This window comes from Dermacentor andersoni, chromosome 8, assembly GCF_023375885.2.
Source record: "Dermacentor andersoni chromosome 8, qqDerAnde1_hic_scaffold, whole genome shotgun sequence".
Taxonomy (NCBI): domain Eukaryota; kingdom Metazoa; phylum Arthropoda; class Arachnida; order Ixodida; family Ixodidae; genus Dermacentor; species Dermacentor andersoni.
The window spans coordinates 109,392,965-109,420,721 of record NC_092821.1 but is presented as its reverse complement, the minus strand read 5'-3'; the positions used below and the strand labels follow the sequence as shown (position 1 = coordinate 109,420,721).

At 48.7% G+C, this 27,757-nt stretch overlaps 1 long non-coding RNA gene across 2 annotated transcripts in view; it reads right to left on the bottom strand.

Annotated features, from left to right (window-relative positions):
- The window catches only part of LOC129384346 (uncharacterized), an 84,128-nt gene extending 57,404 nt beyond the window's left edge, over nt 1–26,724 (bottom strand). For both annotated transcript variants that reach the window (XR_011896098.1, XR_008612079.2), the window contains exon 1: nt 26,290–26,724. This is a non-coding gene — a long non-coding RNA (uncharacterized lncRNA). The remainder of the gene's footprint in view (nt 1–26,289) is intronic.
- Nucleotides 26,725–27,757: the final 1,033 nt, after the last annotated feature.

Sequence of the window (27,757 nt, the reverse complement as noted above, 5' to 3'; positions counted from 1 at the left end):
CGTCGAGAGACTTCGTGAATGAACGCGCCAGCCGTCGGCCCATTCATAAACCAAGCCGAGGCGCGCGCACGCGTGTGTGCGACCCGAGACAGAAGCGAGTAGAGAAGTGACGCAGCGAGGAGGGGGAGGATGGTTGGATGACTCATACAGAAGTAAGAGAGTAAGGCATGTCGGTGATAGGCGGGCTACTACTGCCTACGCGCATGCTTTATTTTTGTATTTTTAGTCGAACGTGGTGCTCATCGCATACGCTACTTGGCAGCGGTGAGTAGCCGGAATAGCATGAAGGTTACGCCATAGCGCGACTCGCGCATAGTACAACGTTGCGTGCTCGCGAGCAAGGCCCCTGAGGAGTATGCAGCTGCCCAAACAGCTGTCCGCTACGTTTCCGAAGCCACGGAGGAAAGACCTTCACGGGCGTCGTCGAACGAAAGACGCCCCCAAGGATACGCGCCAGCCACTTGTCAAGACGGTGGCGAGGCCAAAGCCTGTAGCCATTACAGCAGTTGGTCGTGAAGGGTTATCTGTCATTGTGTATACGTGTGTGTGAGAGAGAGCGACAGAGTTAGAGATAACAAAGCCGCTTAGTCATGCAAGCTGCGACCTTCCTGGTGCGCGTCGCGTCTCTCGAGAAAACAGCGCGTCAGCTTAAATTTGCATGATGATGACTGCCGCTTACGGCATCCCCTCTGAATCGGGTTGGCAACATAATGTCAAGTGATAGCATGCGCCAGCTGGTTACGTCTTAGCTTATCCCAAACTATTGCATCCCGCCGATCTCCTGCTTATATCACGTATAGAAACTTCCACATAACCGCGCTACGTGGTGGAAGGCACATACACTAACATCCCGCAGATACTACAGAACTGGAGCAGCAGAGAAAAAGAACGATCTGGTTTCTCATCTTCCTTACATAGGCAGGTGGTGAGTGCGGCAACTTTTTTTCTCACACGTAAGATTGCATGCTGAAAGTAGCCTGGGGCCAATGTTTTCTAACGATCCATATCATTTGCAATTCTTTTTTTTATATCTTATATACGGCATGCCGAGTGGCCAATGCCGGCGATAAAGGCGGCGCAGCTTCCTTCGAGCCAATAACTAAGAGATAACGAATAGAATATGAAATGGATCCCACCACTTTGTAACGATCCACATCGTGTCTGCCTATTCGCCTTTTGTCGTAGATTCGCATGTGACTCGAACGCCACTGTTCTGCCGTTATGGGGAAAGCAATGAATTTTTAGAAAAAAAAAAACAAAAAATAAAACAAAAAGAGCCATGGAACCGTATATTTCGTAATGATTCATTTCGGTTTTCTTTCCGTCTTTCTGTCATTGGCTCGGGCACCACTATGCCACCTGGATCTCTCCGTATTCGATAGTTTACATATGACGCATATTTCAATATGTTGTTTCTTTCGTTGTTGAATAACTGCACGGTTCCAGTTTAGTGCATTGTGAGTAGTTTGTTTCAATATCCACGTAGGCCGTTTTCATTTGTTTGCTGGCTTAATAGCCAATTTCGAATTATTTTTTTGTGTACGAGTAGCTTATTGGATGATCCGTCGCGCTGCCGCAAGCGTTTCCGGATGTTACGATTTCCCGGTTCGTGCGTTCTTCGGTGGCTCTCTATAATACGTATAAAAGGGAGCTACCGTGCACGATATTTGGGAGATGTTGGGGCCCTGAGGTGGTACCGAACGATCCTGTTCAACTACAATTAATATACACTAAAACATTCCAGACAGGCCGCCATTGGAATATGAACCTGGCAACGTTTAACGCAAGAACATTATCTAGTGAGGCGAGTCTAGCAGTGCTATTGGAAGAATTAGAGGGCAGTAAATGGGATATAATAGGGCTCAGTGAAGTTAGGAGGCCAAAAGAAGCATATACAGTGTTAAGGAGCGGGCACGTCCTGTGCTACCGGGGCTTAGCGGAGAGACGAGAACTAGGAGTCGGATTCCTGATTAATAAGAATATAGCTGGTAACATACAGGAATTCTATAGCATTAACGAGAGGGTGGCATGTCTTGTTGTGAAACTTAATAAGAGGTACAAAATGAAGGTTGTACAGGTCTACGCCCCTACATCCAGTCATGATGACCAGGAAGTCGAAAGCTTCTACGAAGACGTGGAATCGGCGATGGGTAGAGTGAAAACAAAATACACTATACTGATGGGCGATTTCAATGCCAAGGTAGGCAAGAAGCATGCTGGAGACAAGGCAGTGGGGGAATATGGCATAGGCACTAGGAATAGCAGGGGGGAGGTATTAGTAGAGTTTGCAGAACAGAATAATATGAGGATAATGAATACCTTCTTCCGCAAGCGGAATAACCGAAAGTGGACATGGAGGAGCCCGAACGGCGAGACTAGAAATGAAATAGATTTCATACTCTGCGCTAACCCTGGCATCATACAAGATGTGGACGTGCTCGGTAAGGTGCGCTGCAGTGACCACAGGATGGTAAGAACTCGAATTAGCCTAGACCTGAGGAGGGAACGGAGGAAACTGGTACATAAGAAGCCGATCAATGAGTTAGCGCTAAGAGGGAAAATAGAGGAATTCCAGATCAAGCTACAGAACAGGTATTCGGCTTTAAGCCACGAAGAGGATCTTAGTGTTGAAGCAATGAACGACAATCTTGTGGGCATCATTAAGGAGTGTGCAATAGAAGTCGGTGGTAACTCCGTTAGACAGGATACCAGTAAGCTATCGCAGGAGACGAAAGATCTGATCAAGAAACGCCAATGTATGAAAGCCTCTAACCCTACAGCTAGAATAGAACTGGCAGAACTTTCGAAGTTAATCAACAAGCGTAAGACAGCTGACATAAGGAAGCATAACATGGATAGAATTGAACAAGCTCTCAGGAACGGAGGAAGCCTAAAAGCAGTGAAGAAGAAACTAGGAATTGGCAAGAATCAGATGTATGCGCTAAGAGACAAAGCCGGCAATATCATTACTAATATGGATGAGATAGTTCAAGTGGCTGAGGAGTTCTATAGAGATTTATACAGTACGAGTGGCACCCACGATGATAATGGAAGAGAGAATAATCTAGAGGAATTCGATATCCCAGAAGTAACGCCGGAAGAAGTAAAGAAAGCCTTGGGAGCTATGCAAAGGGGGAAGGCAGCTGGGGAGGATCAGGTAACAGCAGATTTGCTGAAGGATGGTGGGCAGATTGTTCTAGAAAAACTGGCCAGTCTCTATACGCAATGCCTCAAGACCTCGAGCGTACCGGAATCTTGGAAGAACGCTAACATAATCCTAATCCATAAGAAAGGCGACGCCAAAGACTTGAAAAATTATAGACCGATCAGCTTACTGTCCGTTGCCTACAAAGTATTTACTAAGGTAATTGCAAATAGAATCCGGAACACCTTAGACTTCCGTCAACCAAAGGACCAGGCAGGATTCCGTAAAGGCTACTCAACAATAGATCATATTCACACTATCAATCAGGTGATAGAGAAATGTGCGGAATATAACCAACCATTATATATAGCTTTCATTGATTACGAGAAAGCGTTTGATTCAGTCGAAACCTCAGCAGTCATGGAGGCATTGCGGAATCAGGGTGTAGACGAGCCGTATGTAAAAATACTGAAAGATATCTATAGCGGCTCCACAGCCACTGTACTCCTCCATAAAGTAAGCAACAAAATCCCAATAAAGAAAGGCGTCAGGCAGGGAGATACGATCTCTCCGATGCTATTCACAGCGTGTTTACAGGAGGTATTCAGAGACCTGGATTGGGAAGAATTGGGGATAAGAGTAAATGGAGAATACCTTAGTAACTTGCGCTTCGCTGATGATATTGCCTTGCTTAGTAACTCAGGGGACCAACTGCAATGCATGCTCACTGATCTGGAGAGGCAGAGCAGAAGGGTGGGACTAAAAATGAATCTGCAGAAAACTAAAGTAATGTTTAACAGTCTCGGAAGGGAACAGCAGTTTACGATAGGTACCGAGGCACTGGAAGTGGTAAGAGAATACATCTACTTAGGACAGGTAGTGACTGCTGATCCAGATCATGAGAGTGAAATAATCAGAAGAATAAGAATGGGCTGGGGTGCGTTTGGCAGGCATTCGCAGATCATGAACAGCAGGTTGCCATTATCCCTCAAGAGAAAAGTGTATAACAGCTGTGTCTTACCAGTACTCACGTACGGGGCAGAAACCTGGAGGCTTACGAAAAGGGTTCTACTTAAATTGAGGACGACGCAACGAGCTATGGAAAGAAAAATGATAGGTGTAACGTTAAGGGATAAGAAAAGAGCAGATTGGGTGAGGGAACAAACGCGCGTTAATGACATCTTAGTTGAAATCAAGAAAAAGAAATGGGCATGGGCAGGACATGTAATGAGGAGGGAAGATAACCGATGGTCATTAAGGGTTACGGACTGGATTCCGAGGGAAGGGAAGCGTAGCAGGGGGCGACAGAAAGTTAGGTGGGCAGATGAGATTAGGAAGTTTGTAGGGTCAACATGGCCACAATTAGTACATGACCGGGGTAGTTGGAGAAGTATGGGAGAGGCCTTTGCCCTGCAGTGGGCGTAATCAGGCTGATGATGATGATGATGATGAAAACATTCCAGAATAAGGTAACACTTTACTTTTTTTCCCAGCGTCAAGGTTGCATCTCGAAGACGTCTCTTACTCCGACAGACGCACGAAGAAGCAACAGCTCCCGCTACAGCCACTTGGTTACAGTCGGTGTGCTCAGTCTTGCGAGCAAGCAGTATACGTAGACGCTGGAGTGTGTATAACAGGTATTGACGAAGAATAGCGCGATGAACGAAAAAAACAAAAGAAAAAAAAACGAGGGGCGCTATTCTTCTCCAGTGGGGAATACCACCTCGCCCAGCATTCAGTGTATACTTGCCGAGTCGCAACAGCTGTGTGACGCAAGATTGACGGCGACGATTTTGTCATCGACAGCACTCGACGCGCGAGCGGGCCGCGAACCGCCGACAGAGGTGTAGTACGCACGTCGATTCAGAAATCGACCTCGACGAGCGCCGAAGAGGCCTTCGCAGTCACACGCGAGGCGTTGGGCGTAAAACATACACTCGGGGGGGGGGGGGGGGGGGGGAATGCGGCTCTCGTTGTCGGCCCTTGCAAGGGCGGGTCAAGGCGAACCGGGCGTGTGTGCGAGCGCCTATATGAATGACGGAACACGAAAAAAAAAAACAGAAAGAAAAGAAAAATGTGATTTTGCAAAACATCGCCACAGCCCGTAGTAGTAGTGGTAGTACATGCTGTGCCTCCCCCCCCCCCCCCCCCGCCTAGGCGCGCGCCATTGCGTGCAGATCAGTAATGGGCGTGTCGATTTGAAGTGCTCGTCGACTCGCCTCGGCTGTGGTATCGAATTAGTCACGGAGACGGTCCTTTATTTTTCTTCCTTTCGTCTTTTCTTTTTCTTTCTTTCGTAACGGGAATTTCCAGTCGGCGCTGTCGGAGCGTGGGAACGTGCGTATAGTGTGCGTGTATAACCTCGTCCGAGGCCTTTGAATCTGTTTATACAGACAGCGGGAAACTAAGGAAAAAGGTACAGTTGTCTGGTACGGTGTACGCAAAGGGAAATTATCTTTGCGAGCGACGTCATCACCATCATCATCATCATCGTATTTTATGCTCACTGCAGCACTAATGAGAGCCTCTCCCAGCCATCTACAATGCCCCGGTTTTGAGTATTCCGACCCCCTTTATACTTTTCTGCAAAATCATCGATACGGCTACTATGCCGCTGGGAGAGCCGGCGCACAAAACTGTTAATATTTACAGTGCAATTCAATCAATCAATCAATCAATCAATCAATCAATCAATCAATCAATCAATCAATCAATCAATCAATCAATCAATCAATCAATCAATCAATCAATGATTTCCCTGGCCTCATTGTCTGTGGACTTCTTTTGACTGTCGTTAGTAATTGAGCCCGCTTGGCTGCCCTCATATTTTCTAAAATCATGACAAACACAGAAGACATCTTTTAATGTGTGCTAAACCCGGGCCTGCTTTTGTTTTCTTGTGGAAGCAAAAAAAAAAAAAATAGCTACTAAACAATTCCGCATTCCGACACTTCTTCACGGCATGACAGATACCTTGGATTTCCAATTGCTGGGCGATCAGATGGACAGATCAGTAGCATATATTTTCCACTACCCCATTTCACTGCTACAAGGGTCAAGGGCTCGAGGCGACTTCGTCTTGAACTTCAAAGAGACTACATAAACGAAACTGTTAAGTCGGGTTAGTTGAATGGACTTTTCGTCTATAAGCCTATCATTGTTTTCTATGTTCCAATATATCGCTTTGTTGCGTCGAACATTGCCGCCGAAGCTCCTGCTCCTCGATTACAACCAGCAGCGTAAAAAAAAAAAGACAAGTTGACGTAATCGCCACCTGACCTACCTCTGTGCCGCTTTCGGTGAATCAGCCAGTGTTAACGTTCGTGATAGGTGCCATAGGTGGCAAGAGGTGGCACCGCTCGTTTTTTTTTTTTTTGTTATTTTTTCATTTACGTCGTTTCCTCGCTTACAAAAAGCTTTGTTCTGACTAAGAATGACGAACTAATTATTAAACAAGCTTAATATTTCAACCTAGCTTGACTTCATATTCGTCCTTCCAAGGCAGCTCCTAATACTGTAATATTGGGTTTAGCTGGAGAAATAGTCTAGTGCGCTAATGAAATATACGGCCACTTAAAACGTTAAGGCTTTACTACGACCTTTATTATCGATGTCAAAATAAACATATAATATTAATATTCGAAAAATTTCAACCTAAGAAAGGCTCAAGATTCACCATCACCATGCGTTGAGACTCGAGCAGAAAGTAACTTCAGAACACCCGTTCATCGGAACTGCGTCGAAGTGCGACATTCGGTCGTTCCCGGGCCGCTTCCTAAGCATGGAATAGTCCCATTTGTCGGTTTTCGATTGTGAATTAAGCCACTGTTACACTTTATCGAAGTAGAATCCGCAAACGCAACAACGCATTCGAGTTGGTCACGACTTGTATGGCGTTTGAACTAACGCTGACACCACCTGAATTTGATGAAAGTAGTCGAAGCTAATAACCCTGGTCCGGTACCACAACCCCAGGTTGAGCGCCCATTACTTAACTGACGAGGCAACTTACACAGGGATTTACCTCCCCCCCCCTCCCCCACCTCCCCAAGAGTCGTACATGAGGTGATACTGATTGAGCAACAATACCACGAGACAAGCTGCTATGTTTTAACCGTTAACCTGACCTTGGCGCGGCTTCGAATTTATGATGTGCAGTTTCCCCGCACCGCTTTCGATATGTCCGCAATCATCATCATCGCATCATCATCATCATCATCATCGCGTCCACATTTCTTATCACTCCACCGGGTTTCCTATTGCCCAAGCCAAATCGAGCCCAGGACCTAAGCCAAAAGGTCGATGATCCGCCCAATCCGCACAGGTATGCATCATAAAAACGCATTTGTCTCCTTATGCGCATAAGCAATTACTAATTTTCGCAAGAGGATGGGCGAAAAAGACAAAAAAGAAAACAGAAGAGAAAGCGAGGCCCACCGTCGACGTTTCGGCAAATTGCGAGAGTGCTGCACCTCACCGCGTACAGTGAAACTATATAACTCATGACGAGATAACACCTTAGAGGACTTGTGCACGTTCCCTTGGGGTACCTGTACGTTTCCCTTCCCTCATTACCGACGGCAAAAAATGCCGCAAGGCCTAGATGCATGCCTCGACCTACGAAGTGTATTGGCTAGAAGACGTTTCCTCGTTGCTTCTTCACGAAGTGTTTCTTGCCAAAAAGGCAAAAATAAAGAAAGAAGAAAAGTTTGCTCATGACTAGAAGCAACGAGATGACGGTCCACTCAATCTTCTCGCTGCTCAAGCTCGACCAAGCGAACGTCCCCTTTCCTTTCTTTATCCGGATGCGTACGCGCAATAAGTAATGCTCACACGCGGAACGGCGGAAAAGCACACAAACAGAGCGAGCGAGCTGCGAGAGGCCCAGCGCCGCTGCCGACGTTTCGGCCAAAGCGGGAACTGCTCTCCTGCGCATTGCCTGCCGTTCGTCGCATCTAAAGAGGAGGCCCAGAAGGCGATGCCGACGGACGAGCCGCCGTGGGGGAGAGAGGGAACTGAGAAGCGGGGAGAGGGGTGGGGAATGTGCGCGGCAGCGGCGGCGGCGGCGGCAGTTTAGTTCTTCATAGTTCCTCGGCGTCGGCGCAAGCCAAAGAACCCGGATGTGTGACGTCGCGGCGCGGAGTGGCGGGGCGGTTCGCCAGAGGTCACGTGACAGCGGGTTGTTGCGCGATCGGGGAGGACCGCATTCCGACGGAGAGGCATCCCTTCTTCCGCGTCGCCGCCCCCCCCCCCCCCCATACCAGCGGCCCCTCTTTCTCCTCTTTTTCTTTCTTCATCCGGCGGCATTATGTATGCTCTTTTCCTCTGCCAGCACCCTTGAACATTTTACGCTAGGCTTCCGTTCTTTCCTTTATCAGCCCTTTTCTGGTCGCCATACTCCACACACATACACGTGACCAAGAGGCAGGGACGCGAACCACTCGTTTTTCACACACCCACGAACTTGCGTGTGTGTTTGAAAAAAAGGAGTCAAGGCGATCTCGGTGGAGTTCGGGGTCCTATTTACATCGGACGGCGCGAATAACGTAGGAGTCACTCGCAACCAAGGAGTTAAAGTCTCCGTGGTTACAACAGTATAAGAAACACGACGTGGAAGAAAATTACACGTCGCGCTAATTTGTTCCACCAGAAACGAAGTTTTTTGTTCAGCAATCCGTAGATATCGATAAGAAAACAGCAATAGAACACGGTCCAAGAACCGTGGGTGCAAGGCCACATAGTCTCTTCTGCATGTTCAACTGCTCAGCCACACGCCAGGCAACCTGATCAGTTCCAGGCACTGCGCATTAACGCTTTCTGCATCCGTGCTTTAATCACTTACGCTTTGCTGCTTTGTTTCGTTCTTATATATATATATATATATATATATATATATATATATATATATATATATATATATATATATATATATATATATATACCACGAGAGCATAAGACCACTTCGCAGGTTTTCGCGGTAGTTGACCTTTGCGATGACGGCAACAGCTTATTCAAGGCCCTCCTCGTGCGGCTCTCTTTTACTATTACCTTAATGACCCTTGTAATCATTTGAAGCTACGCGGGCGACACCAAAACAAAATCCTTGGCGCCCTCATAATCACCCGCTCAGTCTATTCGTGCCCCAACCCACAAAAACACACACAGACACACTTATTCATCTGCTTCCGAAACTATCCTTACGTCATGTAGTAATACTATTTGCCTGTTCCATCTATCATTGCGTCTCTGTCAGAGCTTCCACAGATATCTCAACTGAATTAGACTGCAATATATGCTTTCCTCAGAGAAGCCGTAGACCGTTGAACTTCAAACGAAACGTTATCACTGCCAAGAACAGCTACAAATGATCACCCACTTTGGAAGTCTAAACAGTGCTACGTTACACATGCATTCATAATCCACCCACGACGATAAAAAAGAAAAGAATCTCGACGTGGGTAAACGCGTATTGTAATTTTTTTGCAATCAGTGTGAATACAATTGAATTTTGTCCACAGAACCGTACATTGGTTGACCTGCAAAGCTTCACAGACTCTCGAAAACTGTGCTGCAGAGACAATTTTCCTCCCTTTAAGCGCAGATTGCCTAGGGTAAAACATTGCTGTAGCTTAAAGGGGGCTTCAATGGCGCTACAATTCCCCCCTCCCACTCTTTCTTTCTTTTTCGGCTGCGCGTGGTTTGTGCGAAAAATCTGATGATGCCGCTGCTCGGCAATAGGTATTTTCGCATCATAAGTTCTCCTGGGCGAGGTTGCCGCTGTTAGAGAGCTTGGTATGCTGTCACCAGGATTATTATCGCTTAAGACATACGGGAGCACCGGATACGCAGACGAGCGCGCCAACGCCGGTGGCGCCATCTTTGGCATTAGCTTTAACTAGAGCGAGGAAAAATTTAATTCCGACGGCCATCTTCTATAGATACCTGCTTGTGCAGAAGTGCCTCCAGGAATAATTAGGAATCATTACACTATTCGTATCACCTCAAATCGCACGTGGCTCCCCGAGGAGAGATAGCATTGAAACTTCGTTTTTTGATCATAAACTTAAAAATGTGCCACTTGATGAGTCATAGGACAGGCAACTTAACATGCGCGTGAAAAAATGTGCACTGACCGTTTGCAGTAGAACGCGGGAGGGTGGGGGGGTGTTGGCGACGCATCAAAAATCGAGGCCAATGACGTATACGTCGGTGTACTCGATAGCTCAAGGTTGATCACTCTATCCTTACTGAACCCGTCACGGCCACTCGGGAAGAGAACCACGGCGCACGCGCGACGACCGCAGCCCAAGCACTGCACCAAGCAACTGCCGGAACACGAAGTCAAACGCGCTTAATGCGAATCAAATCCCACGAGCCATCGACGGGCTCGCGTGTGATGAACAAAGTGAGAGAGAGAAAAAAAACTAATAGAGCACGTATGCTGGTACGGCCTGCAAATAAACGCTGCTCAAAACGGAATCCCACAAAAAAGAAGGGATGCGCGCATTGTACCGCCATCCCCCTTCCTCGAAAAGCCGAGACAAGGCAACAGCACTCGGGCGCCTGCTCTGTCACACACGCTATATATACACACATCCAATGCAGAGCAATCCGCAGCCACTGGCCGCCTCTCACTCACCAGCATCTTCCTCCTCCTCGTCATCTTCAACATCATCTTGCTCCTCTCTCTCTCTCCCCCTGCACTGCACTGCCACTCGCGCCCGCGCACACCCGAGGACGTCCCGGGACCGTCGGACCGTGTCCCGCATCGAACTCGACCGGCGCGCACTGCCGCCCAAGGAAGAAACGGCGCGTGGAATGCCGCCGCCTCCACCGGCACTGCTGCTCCTCCGGCCTTCTCCTCTAGGGCATCCACCCGCCGCTACGACGATGGAACGGAACGGTCCCTTTCTTTAAAGGGAAGGGGGGGAGGGGGGCCCGCATACAAGGGGGCGCCGACGACGACCAGCGGGGAGGAAAGAGTAAGGAGGGAGAATGGGGGAGGGAGGTGGTGGCGCTGAACCCACCCGGCCACTCATGGTCGTAGGCTCGTGGTGGAGAGCTTCTTGTTCACATTCAGATCGGTCCCGGCGAGCGAGTTGCGGTTGCCAAGCTCTTCCAGCCACTGTATAGCCGAACCTGGCCGGACGTCGAAAGATGAAGACGACGAAGGAAAAACGAACGAGGAAGAAATGAGAAGAAACGAAGGAAGCAAATGAGAAGGCTTCTTGCGTAGTGCGGTGGGCTGTTGCATGCAGCCAGTGGACACAACAAACAGAGCAGACTGGGTGGGGAAGGCGAGGAATTTTTTTTCGGGGCTTCTTCGCAGACCCCCCCCCCCGCCCTCTCCCGCTCCTTCTCTTCGTCCCCTTCAGGCACACAAACGACGAAGGAGAGGACCACCGGTAGGAGGAATATTCCTTTCCGAAAAGAAACCGCTCGCTCCTTGGTCTATAGTCGGTCTCGCGCAGGAATTCCTTCGCTGCCCGGAGAGGGCGTTGGAGGTTACCGCGATAGGGCCGGCGGCATGGAAGTCGTCGTCAGGTGGCATCGATACGGCCGACATGCATGCCTTCCGCTTGTTGTATACGCTGTGGCGGTTATCGCCGTATGTTTACAAAAGAAAGAAAGAAACAAAGAAAGAAAGAAAGGGATAAGAAACCTCGCGTTCTCGTACAATGTCGTCACGTGCTGCCGCCGAGAGCAGGGAAAAGAGGCAACAGAGGTGCTGCTCGTGGCAGTACAGAAAACAGTGATATATCGAGTCCGCATGTTTATCGAAACGGACGCTATATTGGTTAAAAAAAAAACTCCTAGCCTATCGGTGATGCGCTGACAGCCGGCTCACTTCAATTAACGCAGTTACAACTTGCTCCCTAAAATCATTAGTTATAAGTTAGTCAGTAAAACCTTGTTAGTAGTCGCTCAGGCAAATTTAACCGCTAATTCCGACGTCTGTCACAACTACATAGCTTCGACAACGAAGATAAACATTGTATCTCGGATTCCGACTCCGTCGCATAAGAAAATGACCTGATGTAGCCTCCGATTACTTTCAGGCACTGCTGAAGTAGGCGTAAAGAGTAAAATATGCATCACACATTCATAACGTGTGGGCAATGGAAACGGAAAAGATGTGGTAAGAATCAAACCAAAGATAGAGCTGGACGGATGACGCAGTGAAGGTTCTATTCTAGATACTACCGAGGCGGAATTACAAAGTTTCGGAACCGAGTGCGTACAATGTTAGTGGATAAAATCGGGCGTTACGAACTTAACTCCAAGATGCAAACTTTCGTCCGAAGCATGTATTGAGGCGAAATCTGGCCTTCCCGCGTGACTCCACCAATTATAGCGCAGAGGCATTTTGTTATCCTGGAAACTCACTTCTAAAAGGGCGAATTTTGCTACCCTTTTAGAAAGGGCTATTCAGGGCCTATCCTCGATGTTAAATAACAACCTACATGCTGCAGCGAGACGTTGCCACAAACGATAACGTCGTCATGGTTTATCTGGCGCGGCAGTTGCAGCCGCTACCTGGCTTCCGGGTCGGTTTCTTGCATGGCAACAGTTTTCCATCTTTAAAAAAAATAAAATCGAGCATTGGGTATTTCCAGATATGTACAAGGCGAGTTTAAGCTGTATTTAAAGGTTTCTGCAATGTTCCATTAACGCAATCACCCCCGGTAGCTGATGCGGGCCTTCTGGCTTGCGATCTGCCACCGTCGGGACGACTTGTGAATGTCCTGGCTCTCAAGGCCATCCGGTGCAGATCCACTTTTTTTTCTGGATCTCTTCCAAGTGTGCATAATCTTGGCGCTTTTATACTGCTCTTCCGAGTATGCAATAGGTTACGCAGTTTCTCAAATGTTGGCCAGAATAATGGATACCTACCTTGGCTAGGATGTGATCGCTCTGCGCAGACAATGCGGCCACGTAAAGCACACGTTTACCGCTATCTAGAAGAAGGAATACAGAACAAGAAACGGAAGCAGATACAACTATTTAACCGCAACTGAGCTTGTGAAGCTAAATGACCGTCCAGAATGTATAGCATGGCAAATATGTTTGAAATGAAACGTTGCGCAAGAACGATATACATACGAAATTCCTCTCGACTTGCAGAAGGTCCCATAGTGGAGTCACAACCCTATCAACAAAACCAATGTGGCCCGTAATCCAACAATCGGATATGGCTATATCGGATTCCCGCGCAAAGACTCGCATATTCCTTTGTATCACATGGGGCATCATTTGTTATGTGGGAACGTAGGGGGTGTTTTATTCGAGATTACCATAAGTTGGCATGGGATTCTTGGATACGGCACATATGAGTTTTATCGATAGAGAGGTCGCTGCTTGAATAACCGCGGGAACGGAGGGAGCATGCCCTAAACTTACAGAAAAGAAAATGTATCGGCGCGTGCCCGCTCAGTGAAGTCCCTGCATGCTCGTGCGAGCCGCAAATCCAAGAGGTTTGTGATTCCGAGAAAAAAGATAAAACTTCATCCCGCATACATTTCCAATGAGAGAACTCTGGGCACCGCAATGATTCTCTTTGCACTGCTGTGAATCCCCCCTCAAAAGCATCGCCCGCAGATGCTGCAGGTCGCGCTATTCGTACTAACGCGCAACAGGCCAGAGGTGTATTCACGCCCTCTGTTGGTAACGTCTATAGCTAATGGGAGCGTAGGACGAGGCAAGTATATAAAATTACACATAATGTAGCTACTGGAAGTGCAACTGCAATGTATGAGTGCATGATATAAGACGCGTCATCCACCTGGGTCGCATTTACTTCCATGCTTTACACACACGGAATGCGGGACGTGACAACGTCACTTTTTTGGAATGCGCGCCTTCACGTCTTTCAGCTGTCGCGACCCGTGAGCACATGCATGCGTAACAAGAATTATAGCTAATTTACCAAAGCATAGCATTTTATTTGACGCTTTGCATAGGAATTGGCAAGGCTCATTGACGTTTGCACAGTGCGCCAGCATATGTGTTCGTCACGCGCTGAATTTTGGGTAATCGTTAGACATGCGAGTGTAAAATTTAGGCTCGTAATCATGGGTTGAGCGACCGACTTGTGCTCGCAAAATAATAGAGAATAAAAAAGAAAGCGGAAAAAAGCGCTGCTGGCACTGCCACGTCAGCGCGCGGCTCCTACGCGTACGGGGATGTGGCTTTCCCGCATAACTATGGAGCCCAAGATGACGTACCTTGGCACAACTCTTAGACTCCTTAAAGGAAGTCTATACAGTAACTCTACGTTGCATGGAAATGACTCTCTAGAGGGAACCTATACAGCAACTCCATGTTGCGTGGAAATGACTCCCTAAAGGGAGTCTATACAGCAACTCCACGTTGCGTGGGAAAGCCGCGCCCTCTCGTGGAGAAGCAGCGTTGTCTGCGCGACGAGGAGTAATATTTCGTGCGAGCGAGAGCGTCCCGCCTTTACGTACGTTATATATAGGCGCGGCAAGTTTGCGGATGCGTTGTAATTGACCTGTGCAGGCTACGTACATACACGTAGCTTACAGCCGTTGTGAATAAATGCGAGTGATGTATTGAAAATGTACGACACGTGAGGCGTACTCTCAGTGTAACATCGACAGAGGAAATGACGAAGGCATGCAGCAACTGCTAACCGTAGCACACACCCTTGTGGTCCTTGGAGATCCGAGATCGCACTGAGACAGGTGCACACGTCAACGCCGCGAAGTTCCAAGCTAAACAAGGCACGAAATAATAGATGCCCGAATACAAAAGTGAAATAAAGGATACCGTGAAAGAGTCCTACAACTTCAGTGGCCAAATTTCCGACTGCGTGTCTTCTGGAGGGTGCTGCAGGCGACGATGCGAAGGTCGCACGGAGCTGCGCTGTGCAGACGACGTACCAATCTCAGAAGCAAGCATCGCGTACAGCATGCACTGTACCACGCCGACGTTGCCCCGATGAATGATTCCAGAGATCGTCTGCGAGCGCTGCAGACGGCGCAGACGTTGATGCAGACGCCGTAGCCGATGGAGCACGACCGCCCCGGGGCCACTGCCACACATACACCTTTCCTCTCTTCACGCGGAAGTTTCACGGAGATCTCGCGCACCGTCCACTATCTCACTCCCGTGGATAAGTGTGCCCGGAGCACGCGGTCATTGCAGAAGAATCTTGTTGCCAGAAGGCATCTGGGCGAAGGACGAGAAAGGTGGAAGAGGGGGGAGGGGGGTCGGTCGGCTCATATAAGACCACATCGGCATGTCGCTTGACTGGAAGGACTCGTTTTGTTCGTATTCAGATCGCCTTCTGTACTCGACAACCCCCTTTCATGCCAACACACACACTATATAACCAAAGGGCTTGAAGGAAGGGTGAAAAATGAAATAAAAGGAAATCTCCACCATTCGAACTGACTTGTGCGTGTTCACTGAAAGAGATGATATTGCATGCCAAAAGGAGTATTCTCAGAAATCTACGCTGTCGGAACCAATCTCGACAGCCATCGGTCGTCTGCGTCTGTCTAAGCTAAGGCAGAAGTGGCCGCAGAAGCCGGCACTGGATTGCACATTTTATTTCTCTTTTATCCTGGTCGCCCGGAAATACCACAGCGGAGACCGCTACATTCCACGAAGCCTGTCCTGTCTTCGCATAATGTCGCTCCACTAGGGTTTCTCTATTAACACGCCTGGGGATCGCCTTAGCCGCTAACGCTAGACGCTCGTCGCTAACATTTGTGCCGCGAAGGAAGGTCGATACGAGCCCTCAAAGCTCGGCTGGGCCAATAAAAGAATAATGCAGGAGTGTCCGTGAATGTTTTAAGTCGTTGAAAAGTAACGCTGAGGGAGATGCCGCAAATAAAGTGTACGGCACGCGATATCCTAGAAGCTGGCTTTCCCACACGACCAACTTGCCCTAGCCAAGGTAGAGCTGAGCGCGTGCTATGGTAACACTTTTGAAGCCGAGAGACGTATTCTGAAAATTTGGATAGTGCTATAAAAGCGGATTTTAGCACAAGTACGCACATTATGCGTAGATAAGCGTGGTTGTGAATTTTTTCTACGTCTTCTCAGATCGCGTTGAACGCTTGTTCAGTCCCAGTTATATCGCCACTTCTGTCCGGGTTCAATACGGGTATATATCGTCTGCTCGGTGCGGGTTCGATCCTGGTATATCGTCTATCAAAACCGTGTTCAGTAGCGGTATATCGTCCTTTAGATTGACCCATCGCCTACTCATCACGGTATGTCGTCTGTTCCGGCCGGGTTCAATAGGCATATAGCTCGTCATTTCAGTTTCGGTCTTGGTACATCATCTGTACAGAGGCTGGGTTCAATATGGGCTTATCGTCGATTTATTGCAGATATGTCGTTCATTCACTCTGATTTCAGTCCCGGTATATCGCGTGTTCTGACTGGGTCGATTACGGAAATATCACCTAGTCAGTGCGAGCTAAGAACATGGCTTACTGCAGTGCTGCCACCACTGTTGTAGACGTATGGCGGTAGATGGCGACTGCACTGCCATCTGTTCGATGCTGTGCGACGGATTGCGATGACTTTTGAAACTTGCGACGCATTTAGAGTTCATACCGGACTCCTCTTATTAGGGCCTCAGAGCTACGCACCTTTCGAACACATGTCACACATCTTTCAACAAACGGTACAGCTATCTTTGAGACCCGTCGCGAGTGCTATCGGAAGGTTTCGGAACACCCTCTCTCCTCTTGAGAGGGGCACCAAAGAGCGATAATAAATGTTAATAAATGAACTTTAACGGGTGAATTACTCTCCACAAACAGAAAGCGACACCCGTGAAAGGAGTCTTGGTGAGCTAGAGAAGATGAAGGAACGAACCACAAGTGCACAGCCGACACCTCCCTGTGGTTCTGGCAAACCACTCACTGTGACGTCATGAATATCGAAAGCGTGTTCTTGTAGCTAACTGTCTGTCGGTAAAAAAAGGCTATACTGCATCCTCAGCTAAGCAACAATTTAATCTAGCAAGTTTGGGCAACTTATCCTGCGTCAACGTGGTCCCAATACGAGAAAATAGAGGGAAATTCGTAACGTCTGTGGCGTACAAGCTTATGCTCATTTTCTCCGGTGGCAATCAGCCCTTTTGCGCCAAATGAACGAACACAGCGTTTCCAAACATCACCGTACACGTTTAAACTGACTTAGCGCTGCTGATAAGTGTCCCTTCTAAAGACGAACAAAAAGTTCGTCCGACAAGCTTTCACAAACAGGTGCCAACGGAATCAGCCTCAACCGTTTTCGACGTGCGTTCACTGTCCGACGAATCGGTTAATTTCGACCGCCACACACACGCGTGTGTGTGTTTCCCGTCACCTCGACGCCGTCCTACGGGCGTAAAAAAAAAAAAAAAGCCGCCCAACGAACGCACTGACAGGCCCGACTCCGTCACGGCGTAGCCGTCGGCAAACCCGGAGCGCCGTCGGCGACCGAGAACGCCTTTTTCTTCAATGGGCGCGCGGCCTCGAACGCGCCCTGGCGACGGGCAAAATAAAACCGTGGGAAACAACCACGTCGGAATGCTCCCTCCCACAGCGGCGCGCGGAGCGGCCGCCCGGTCATCAAACAAGCACACAAAAAAAAGGAATGAGCGGCGACGCAAGGGTGAAAAGAAAGAAGGGGCCGCAGCACTCACAATCCACAGAGAGAGAGAGAGAGAGATCGGCGCAGGCATTTCGAAACCCCCGAAAGTGGCGAGGAGGATCCGGGCGCACTGCAATGCGGGGGAGGGAAACGACACGGCGCATAACAATTATCCCACGAGCAACATATAACGGCGCTTCGCAGAGCGGCACGCCGCTTACCTGCCCGCCTGCCCATACCCTCGATATACCCTTTTACCCCCCTCTCCCCTCAACAGCCCTTCGCTTCTTTTTTTGTGCGCGGCTTCATTCCAAGCGCGCGTTGCACTGTTACCTAGTCCGTTAGCCTTGTCCCGCTCCTTTGCGCGAGTCGCGCAGAGCGTCGACCCACTTTGGCAGTCAGCCGCGGCACACACACACACAGGGGCCGTTACACTCTCCGGCGAGACGTTTTTCGCACGAGACGTGGTGGCGGCCGCAGCAACGGCAGGGGTCAAAAGACGCCGCCGCCGTCGACGACGACGACGCAGTCCCTTCTCACAGCCAGGGACCAGGACTGCGCCGGCACAAAGAGAGTTCGGCGTGCTCCCCCCTTCAGACAGAGAGAAAGGAGGAGAGAAGGTAGAGGCTAGGCCATTATAGCGCCGGCGACGGCGTTGCGATCACGGCCCGGCATTCACGAGCGCGTTTGTGAGACGCCAGACTTGGGCCGAGCCAGAGCCGGGAAATAGGTTTCAGACGTGAACGGGACGACGGTGCTCGGCCTTCTCTCGGAACGTGCGGAAAGAACAGGCAGCGAAGGGATGGGAGGTCGGAAAGGAGGACGGCGGGCACATCCGTGACCTCGAAAGCGGCACGTGGCAACAATCGGCTGTGGGCCCAAAGAAGCGTTCGCCGTACACATAACCCGCCCGCCTCCACTACCACCAACACCAAGCTGCCTACGGGGCTAACGAGAACTATTGTTTGAGGTACACACACTGGAGCTGTTGGCTTCGACTCGGCGAGGTGGACGAGTTCGTCTCCGCAGACCCCAACGATGCCGATGGAAAGAATATATGCCTCTATTGTCTCCCTTGAGCGCGATGGTCAGTGGTCTTCAAGACGGGACACGTCAAAGAGACTCGGCTTTCTGTAGTTAAAGCTAACGCGACATGACACAACGACGTCCCCGAAACCCGGCCAGTTATGGGAAAGAAAGAAAGGAATTATGCCTCCTGGCGACTACCACTGAGCTTGCTTTCCTCGTCTTCTAAACTGGTGGCTCGGGTTGGCACACCGACCAATCTAGTGAATTCATGAGTTATAGAGCTCCTCAAGTTTGTCAATATAATCTAGAACCCACCATGCCAGTTGGGTGGAAATAAGGTTTTGTAGCTGAGCAAACAAGGTCCGCGATTCGGTACCCGACAGCGGCTTTGATGGAGGCTGAATGTAAAACCGCAAGTTTTTGGTGGTCGTCATTACATGCAGCTCCCCACTGCATCGGCATCATAGCACCGGGCTCCTTTAGAAGGTTATACTTGATAAAACAGAACTGCGATTCTCGCAGCAAGAAACATTACATCCGAATTTCCCACTACCACCTTTTAGGAGCACTTCAAACGTACAGTGCTCACGGAATGAAACGCGTCAATTTAGGACTAACTAATGCCCATACTTTCGTTTCCACCGGCTGCAGTTTGTGTCACATCGACGTAATTTTGGTGCGTACACTTAGAGCGGAGTCCGAGTTACCTTTGGTGACCAGATTCCTAGCGACATGACATGGTACTCTCGACTTCTCTGCATATATGCAGCGTTCTACTAAATGATCGCAGTTGCGTTTCATTCCGTGAGCACTGTATCTCGAAATCCATCAGTGACGGATATGCAGTTGAGCGCCTAAAAAGAAGCTGCCCTAGTGACGTAGGAGTGACGACTATAGAAGTGGCAAGTCCGAGTAAGCATGAATGAAGACCATCTCATGCGTTTCTTGGATTTCATCTTCAACAAAGGGTCAATGCAAGTTTTACCACAGACGTTTGTTACTCGCATGCTGACACGCCATTACGTTGACCCACACTTTAGACAGATGGTTCTTGTCACACGCTCGCACTAGAGGCCCGGTAAACGCTCTCACCCAAACGACATTTCTTGTAGACAGCTATTCAAAAGGAGCACCATGAGTATTGGTTAGGCTCAAGGGTAAAATAAAATATTAGTTGTGGTAACACCTAAATACTCCAACCTTCTTTAGCAACACTGCTAAACTACAAGAACAGAGACGATATTCAAAGACTACTTCTTTTCAAAACTCATAGTATGCCAAAGGCGAAGATTTGACTATGCTTAGCATCGTCTCCAGAGCCCGAGTGGATTCTGCTGCGCTGGGATGAGCCAGCAATACTCATTTAACTGCGCTAATTATCTCCCTTATCTGTACTTCGATATATAGATGGTTGGTGCAGCGGTGGCGTAGAAGTAGAACACCCGCCTCGGGTGCAAGAGGTCCGTGGTTCGAATCCTGGTGCCGCGCAATTTTCCACCGGATTAAAAATAAGAAAAAGAAAAATTCGCGTGTTAATAAAATTGCATAAACAGGCCTGGAGTGTGCCCTGATCCCGGTGACCAGAACCGGTAACGCACTCCCTCAACAGAGCAGGATTGGCCACCCTGGTGCAGTACTTGGCCACAACCTCCTATATGAGCACAACAATCAAACCCCGGCCCTCAGTCCCCAGCAGCTGCGAAGCAACTGACCACGGCGGCGGTCAGAGCTGCGACGCAGCAGAGGGTGCTAATAATCCCTGGCTCCGGACAGGCAGCCATTGGTATATGAACCTGGCAACGTTTAACGCTAGAACGTTATCAAGTGAGGCGAGTCTAGCAGTGCTATTGGACGAATTAGAGGGCAGCAAATGGGATATAATAGGTCTCAGTGAAGTTAGGAGGCCAAAAGAAGCATATACAATGCTAAAAAGCGGGCACGTCCTGTGCTACCGGGGCTTAGCGCAGAATCGAGAACTAGGAGTCGGATTCCTGATTAATAAGAATATAGCTGGTAACATACAGAAACTCTATAGCATTAACGATAGGGTGGCAGGTCTTGTTGTGAAACTTAATAAGAGGTACAAAATGAAGGTAGTACAGGTCTACGCCCCTACATCCAGTCATGATGACCAGGAAGTCGAAAGCTCCTATGAAGACGTGGAATCGCCGATGGGCAAAGTCAAAACAAAATACACTACACTGATGGGCGACCTCAATGCCAAGGTAGGCAAGAAGCAGGCTGGAGACAAGGCAGTGGGGGAATATGGCATAGGCACTAGGAATAGCAGGGGAGAGTTATTAGTAGAGTTTGCGGAACAGAATAATATGCGGATAATGAATACCTTCTTCCGCAAGCGGGATAGCCGAAAGTGGACGTGGAGGAGCCCGATCGGCGAGACTAGAAATGAAATGGACCTCATACTCTGCGCGAACCCTGGCATCATACAATATGTGGACGTGCTCGGCAAGGTGCGCTGCAGTGACCATAGGATGGTAAGAACTCGAATTAGCCTAGACCTGAGGAGGGAACGGAAGAAACTGGTACATAAGAAGCCGATCAATGAGTTAGCGGTAAGAGGGAAAATAGAGGAATTCCAGATCAAGCTACAAAACAGGTACTCGGCTTTAACTTAGGAAGAGGACCTTAGTGTTGAAGCAATGAACGACCTGGAGAGGCAAAGCAGAAGAGTGGGTCTAAAAATTAATCTGCAGAAAACTAAAGTAATATTTAACAGTCTCGGAAGAGACAGCAATTTACAATAGGTAGCGAGGCACTGGAAGTGGTAAGGGAATACATCTACTTAGGGCAGGTAGTGACGGCGGATCCGGATCATGAGACGGAAATAATCAGAAGAATAAGAATGGGCTGGGGTGGGTTTGGCAGGCATTCTCAGATCATGAACAGCAGGTTGCCATTATCCCTCAAGAGAAAAGTGTATAATAGCTGTGTCTTACTAGTACTCACCTATGGGGCAGAAACCTGGAGGCTTACGAAAAGGGTTCTGCTTAAATTGAGGACGACGCAACGAGCTATGGAAAGAAGAATGATGGGCGTAACGTTAAGGGATAAGAAAAGAGCAGATTGCGTGAGGGAACAAACGCGAGTTAATGACATATCTTAGTTGAAATCAAGAAAAAGAAATGGGCATGGGCAGGACATGTAATGAGGAAGGAAGATAACCGATGGTCATTAAGGGTTACGGACTGGATTCCAAGGGAAGGGAAGCGTAGCAAAGGGCGGCAGAAAGTTAGGTGGGCGGATGAGACTAAGAAGTTTGCAGGGACGACATGGCCACAATTAGTACATGACCGGGGTTGTTGGAGAAGTATGGGAGAGGCCTTTGCCCTGCAGTGGGCGTAACGAGGCTGATGACGATGATGATGATATATAGATGGCGATGGCTGGAACAGTTATTTATTTTGTAAGTAAAATGGCGGAACTATATTTCTGATTTCAAAACTCATAGTAGGTGAACGGCGGAGATCTGGCAAACACATCCTCTCAAGAACTCGAGTCGATTTTGTTGTGCCAGGACGAGTCAGAAATGCCGATCTGATGGCGAGAATTATCTCCCTTACCTATATTTACATCTATAGATGGTTATGGCCAGAGCAATTTATTTTCCAGTAAGATGACCGGACTAGCCACACATTTCACAAGCCATGGTAGGCGAAAGGTGAAGATCTAAAAATAATTAACATCCTCTCAAGAGCTTGAGTGGATTCTGTTGTGCCAAGCTGAGTCAAAAATGCCAATCTGATTGCGAGAACTATCTCCCTTACCTATACTTATATATATGGTGATGGCCAGAGCAGTTATTTTGTCAGTAAGATGGCAGGACTAGCCACAAGTTTCAGAACCCACAGTAGGCAAATGGTGAAGATCTGACCATAATCGACATGCTCTCAAGAGCTCGAGTGGGTTTTGTTGTGCTGGTTGAGTCAGAAATGCCTATGTAACAGCGAGAATCATCTCCCTAACCTATACTTAGATATGAAGATGGTGATGGCACGAACCGTCGTTTATTTTGCCAGTAAGATGGCAGAACCAGCTACACACCTCAACACCATGCGTGGTAGGCGAATGGCGAGAATTAAGCCATCATTAGCATTCTATCAAGAGCTCCAGAGGATTCTATTGCACAGGGACGAGTCAGAAATGCCGATTTAACAGCCAGTCTTATGTTCCTTACCAATATTTTGATATTAGCTCTGTAATGCCCGAGGTATCATATATGCAGCTGTGTTTTGACACGCTGGTGCGACATTTCATTGTGAACAGTTAACAAACCAGCAGTTAATATCATAAATTTTTATATGAATTATTTATGGCTCAAATAACATTTAATTGTTTAGTTTTGTACAAGTATACTCACAATGACGAGAAATAAATGTAAGAAAGTTGTTCTAATTATCCTTGACATGGAACTGTGTTAGGACGGTGAATGGTGAAACCGCGGCGAATGGCGAAGATTTGACCATGAATAACATCCTCTCAAGAACTCGATAGGATTTAGCTGTGCTGGGATGAGTCAGAAACGTCGATTTAACAGTTAGCTTCATCTGCCTTGCTGATTTATACTTTGATATTAGGATGGTGATGGCGAGAACCATTATTTAATTTGGCAGTAAGAGGGCACGACGAGGTACAATAAGCTCACCGTCTAAAACGGCCAGCTTATTCTGCTTAGTTATTGTACCTAGTAAACAGATGTAATTTCAGCGACTCATCTATGACAAAATTTAGTATTACAGGAGGCACACATCAAGTCGAAAGCCGTGGTCGTCGCTCGAAAGTGCCCTAAAACATCGACGAGCGGAAACGGTTCGCCGAGGCGGCTTCTTGAACCGAGTGGCGAAGGTTGATGACCCGGGACATTCCTTGACCTCCGCCGGAACGGGGTGAACATTCCAGAGGTCGTCCGGACAGGATAAAGGCGGTGCGCTAGCGGCCAGTGGATACAAGACGTGGCAAACGGTAGTTCTGTTTCGTTTGCGTCTTTTCTCCGTTTAAACTCTAGCTCGATTACTTCGTCATAGTGACCTCTTGTGTACGACGCACGAACTAGGGCGCAGAGCTGAGAACGTCAGTCAGAGGTCCAGGCAGGCTAACCCTAAGCGTTGCGAAAATGTATTGCACATTCGAATGCCCGTCAAATGCCCAAATAGCCTGGCCATGCGCAGTGTGAAAAGCTTTATAGAATACCATGTACACAGTGTGTTCAGAAAAAAAAATTCCAAAAGTAAAACGTTGGATAAACAATTCTATTGAAGACTCGCTGAACTAGCGTGTTACTGCGCTTAGAGTGACCTTGAATCAAAATACAGCTTAACCCTCAAGGAAACCAAAATTTAGCAAGATGGGTAAACACAACACTTTAGAGTGGATGCCCCCGAATATAAAACCAGCCCACCTAATGTCATTAGGTGGTGTGATCAGATCAGGAAGTTTAGACATGGGCAATCTTTAGTAATGTGCTAGGTATAGAATATTTGGAAAAGATGTTCTCGGGGGGAACTAGTCATTTACAGATATAGCCTCTAATCTAGTGCGACGAGATCGAGTGGCGCGATCCAGATATTTGCAGTTATCCGTTTAGTTAGGCTGATACGCAGGGACACAGGTGACTGTCAATCATTGGGAGAGGGCTACGGTACCGCCCCTCGCTTAACTCTGCTGCTGCTGATATTTCCCAAAGAGTTGACAACAGGATATCACTGCAAACGCCTATATAGACGACCATACGGAACGGCAATGATCAAAACCTCTGTTCTGCTTGAGAATACCTCCGAGGTAATCATTTAATGGTCATTCGCACTTTTTTTTTACCAAACGACAAATGCACGTAAAAACGAAGCGCTCTGCAATTCAGCAAAGCACTGTAAGGAAACTAATCAAGGCCACTTTGTGCTATGTATTTTTCCGTATTTATGCCTTATTTTAAATTTCTATTTGTATGGTCGACAAAAAACTAAACCTGTGTTGCTGAATTTCTCTGTGGAAGTGTCAGGCATGCAAAAAAATGCAGTTGTTGTGACGACAATCTGCACGTCTGAACCACGAAATGGCGATTAATGCTGTTACAGTCTTTAGTTAGTATGATTTAGACCCTTTCGAACTATGTTGGTAATTCAACTTTACTTTTCTGCTCCCGAATGTGACATGAAAAAGAAAAGATCGCGACAGAACGCGATCCTATTGATATGGATTTCCGTTGTGCTGCTGCTTGAAAGCACTAATCGCATTACTTTAAGACAATTTAACAGATACGGCCTGTATTCGGAAGGCTAGGACGCAGCTCCTGAATTCAAGGTTTATTCACTCATTCAGATAAAGTGGCAATTCAGACAATATCATTAAATAATGCTACACTGCCATTTAATTGATAATCACATTGTGAAAGGTATTGCCTAACGCTATTCATACAAAGACGTAGACGAATGACATGTGAAAATTCGAGACAAGACTGTGGCTGTTAGAGACATTCATAGCACAGAAAAGTCATCTTCGTTAAATTATTTACGTTAGTAATGAAGTAGGTAAAGAGGACACGCTGCCATAACTATGGCAAGCTATGAGAACAGTCTAGCGGACATATATTGAAAGAAAAGAACAAAAGTGACAGACAGTTCGCGCCGTTGCCGCCGTTCGGAGCAAACCGGAAGTGGTAGGCGCGGCGGCTTCCGTCCCGTAGCAGACGACGTTCACACACACACACACACACACACACACACACGACGCGCTTCGCGTCCGACTATCGGTTCATGCTGTCAGCTTGACGGTCGAATGCAAGGGCCGCTCTTCGGCTATTACACCCCTTTCCGCAAGGAAAAAGAAGAAAGACGTCTTCAAACGACAAACGAAAATATGTGGTTTCCGACTGCAGTAGTCTATACTACTGACACAACAACGGTGCCTCGGCCTGAGGAATGTGGCAAGGGACAAGGTATTTAGGAGGGAGCCACCAAAGGGCCCACGTCGCCGGGCTCCGCAATACGGAATGGGGGCACTGACCCCTGTCGGGGTGTCGCGCCTCCGGGACGTTCGTCTCATTCCGCGATGCGCCGGTTACTCCGCTCCAAGAGAATGGATGAGAAACGACCGGATGAGACCGAAAAAAAAAAAAAAAGAGCTGACTCGTGAGGAAAACATACACTCTTCGACGTTCTCTGAGTTTCTTTCCGCTTTCTGTAAGCCGCCTTCGTTGATATAAGCAGAGATGGTGGTGGGATTCCTTCGACCTCGTACGATCGCCCTTCCAAAGAGCGAAACTACCCCGCCCAGAAAGACGACGCCCACGGCATTTTCTCTTTCTTTTTTGTTTCTTATCGTGTTTGCAGAACTGTCCCTTCACCGCTAGCGACAGCCATAACAGTACGTCGCTCGACTGGCCTCTTCAAAGCCTCCGACGTGCGTCAAACACAAAGGCTACCGGTATCTGTCGAGCGACGTGGGCAGATAGACGCCGAACCCGAAACCGTAGCACTACTCACCGGAGGTGCCGCCTGCTGGCTCGTCGATTCTCGCTTCCTCTCGAACTCCCAAGCGACTCGGGATGCCGCAGTCGTCGACGGCCAAGCCTCCGGAACGCCTTGTACGCGCGCCCGATGGTTCACTGTCGCCAGCAGCTTCGGTCATACGCATGACGACGCCGAAGACGCCGGTTGGCCGTAGAGTCCGAGTGCCAAGGCGCGGGTGGAGCGACGCGAGCGAGAAGACGAGAAAAAGGGTGGCCAGGATGGAGGGAAAGGATCACTGACGCCGCCGCAGCCGCCTCCGTGACGCCCGCAATCGACCCGTCTCGGCCGACGTCGGAGTGTAGTTTGAACGACGCCGACACGTCGCCTGCGCAGCGCGCCGAAGCGGGTGGGAGCGCGGAGATCGGCTAGTAACGAACGACGCGCCCCCCCTGTGTCGCGACTACTACACACTCAACCGTGCGAAAGCTGCCGGCGCACTCGAGTAGCTGCGGCGGAGGCCTGGCCTGGGAAGGGTGTGTGCGCGTTGGGTGGTGCCGGGTATGGGAGAGAAGGTCGTTTAGAGACGAGAGGGAAGAGCCGAGCTCCCCTCCGCTGTCTCACAGGCTCGCGCTCCCTTGGTGGAACTAGGAAGACCAGGGGCCCAAAGGCGGTGGGTGAGGGTCAAGTGGAGAGAAGTAGCGAAGGGTAGGTAGTCAGACGGACCCCCCTTCGTCTCCAGCGAGGAATAGTTGAGGCTCTCCGCTAACACCGTCTGAGAGGATCCTCGCTTGCACCAGGAGAAGGGATGGTGCGAATAACTCCAGCCGAGAAGGCAACGAGAAATTGAGAGAGAGAAAGCACGTGATTCCTCCCCGTCGTCCCTCCCGAACTTTGCGTCCATTGCAGTTGGCGGACCGAATGTACTACGTTCCATCAATACGTCTATACGTTCCGTTCTTTCTGTCTATCACTCCTCGCGCCTCATAATGCCCTTTATAGACGCTTAGCGCTTCTTTCATTTACTTCGTTCTGTCTACTCTCGGCTGTTCCCGACGAAAGAACGAGTGTTGCGTACCACGTCAAGAGAAGCCCGAGGAGAAGGGTAGTTTCGGCGGTGGTAGAACTCGGGAAACGTTCGCGCGGAGGCGTTCGGCTAGGCTAGACTAGGCCGGCGTCGGGCCAGAGGTTTCATGCGCAAGGGAGAGGGAAGTGATGGAGGGGAGAGAACGGTAAAAAGAAACCCCTCTCTCTCTCTCGGCTCGATGAAGGCGACGCAGCCGGCCGCATAGCTGGCATTCCTTAGACGCTGAGATAAAAAAGGTTCCGCGCGCCGCGTACAGCGAGAGAGGAGGCGGGGAAGAGCAAAACGGAGGAGCAACGCTGCTAAAAGAAGCGGCCACCAAACACACAAAACAAGCAGAAGAAAGCAACAGACAACGTTCCTGCAACGGCGAGGAAGCAGACGAAGCAGAACAAACGAAACAGAACAGAAAAACAAAAA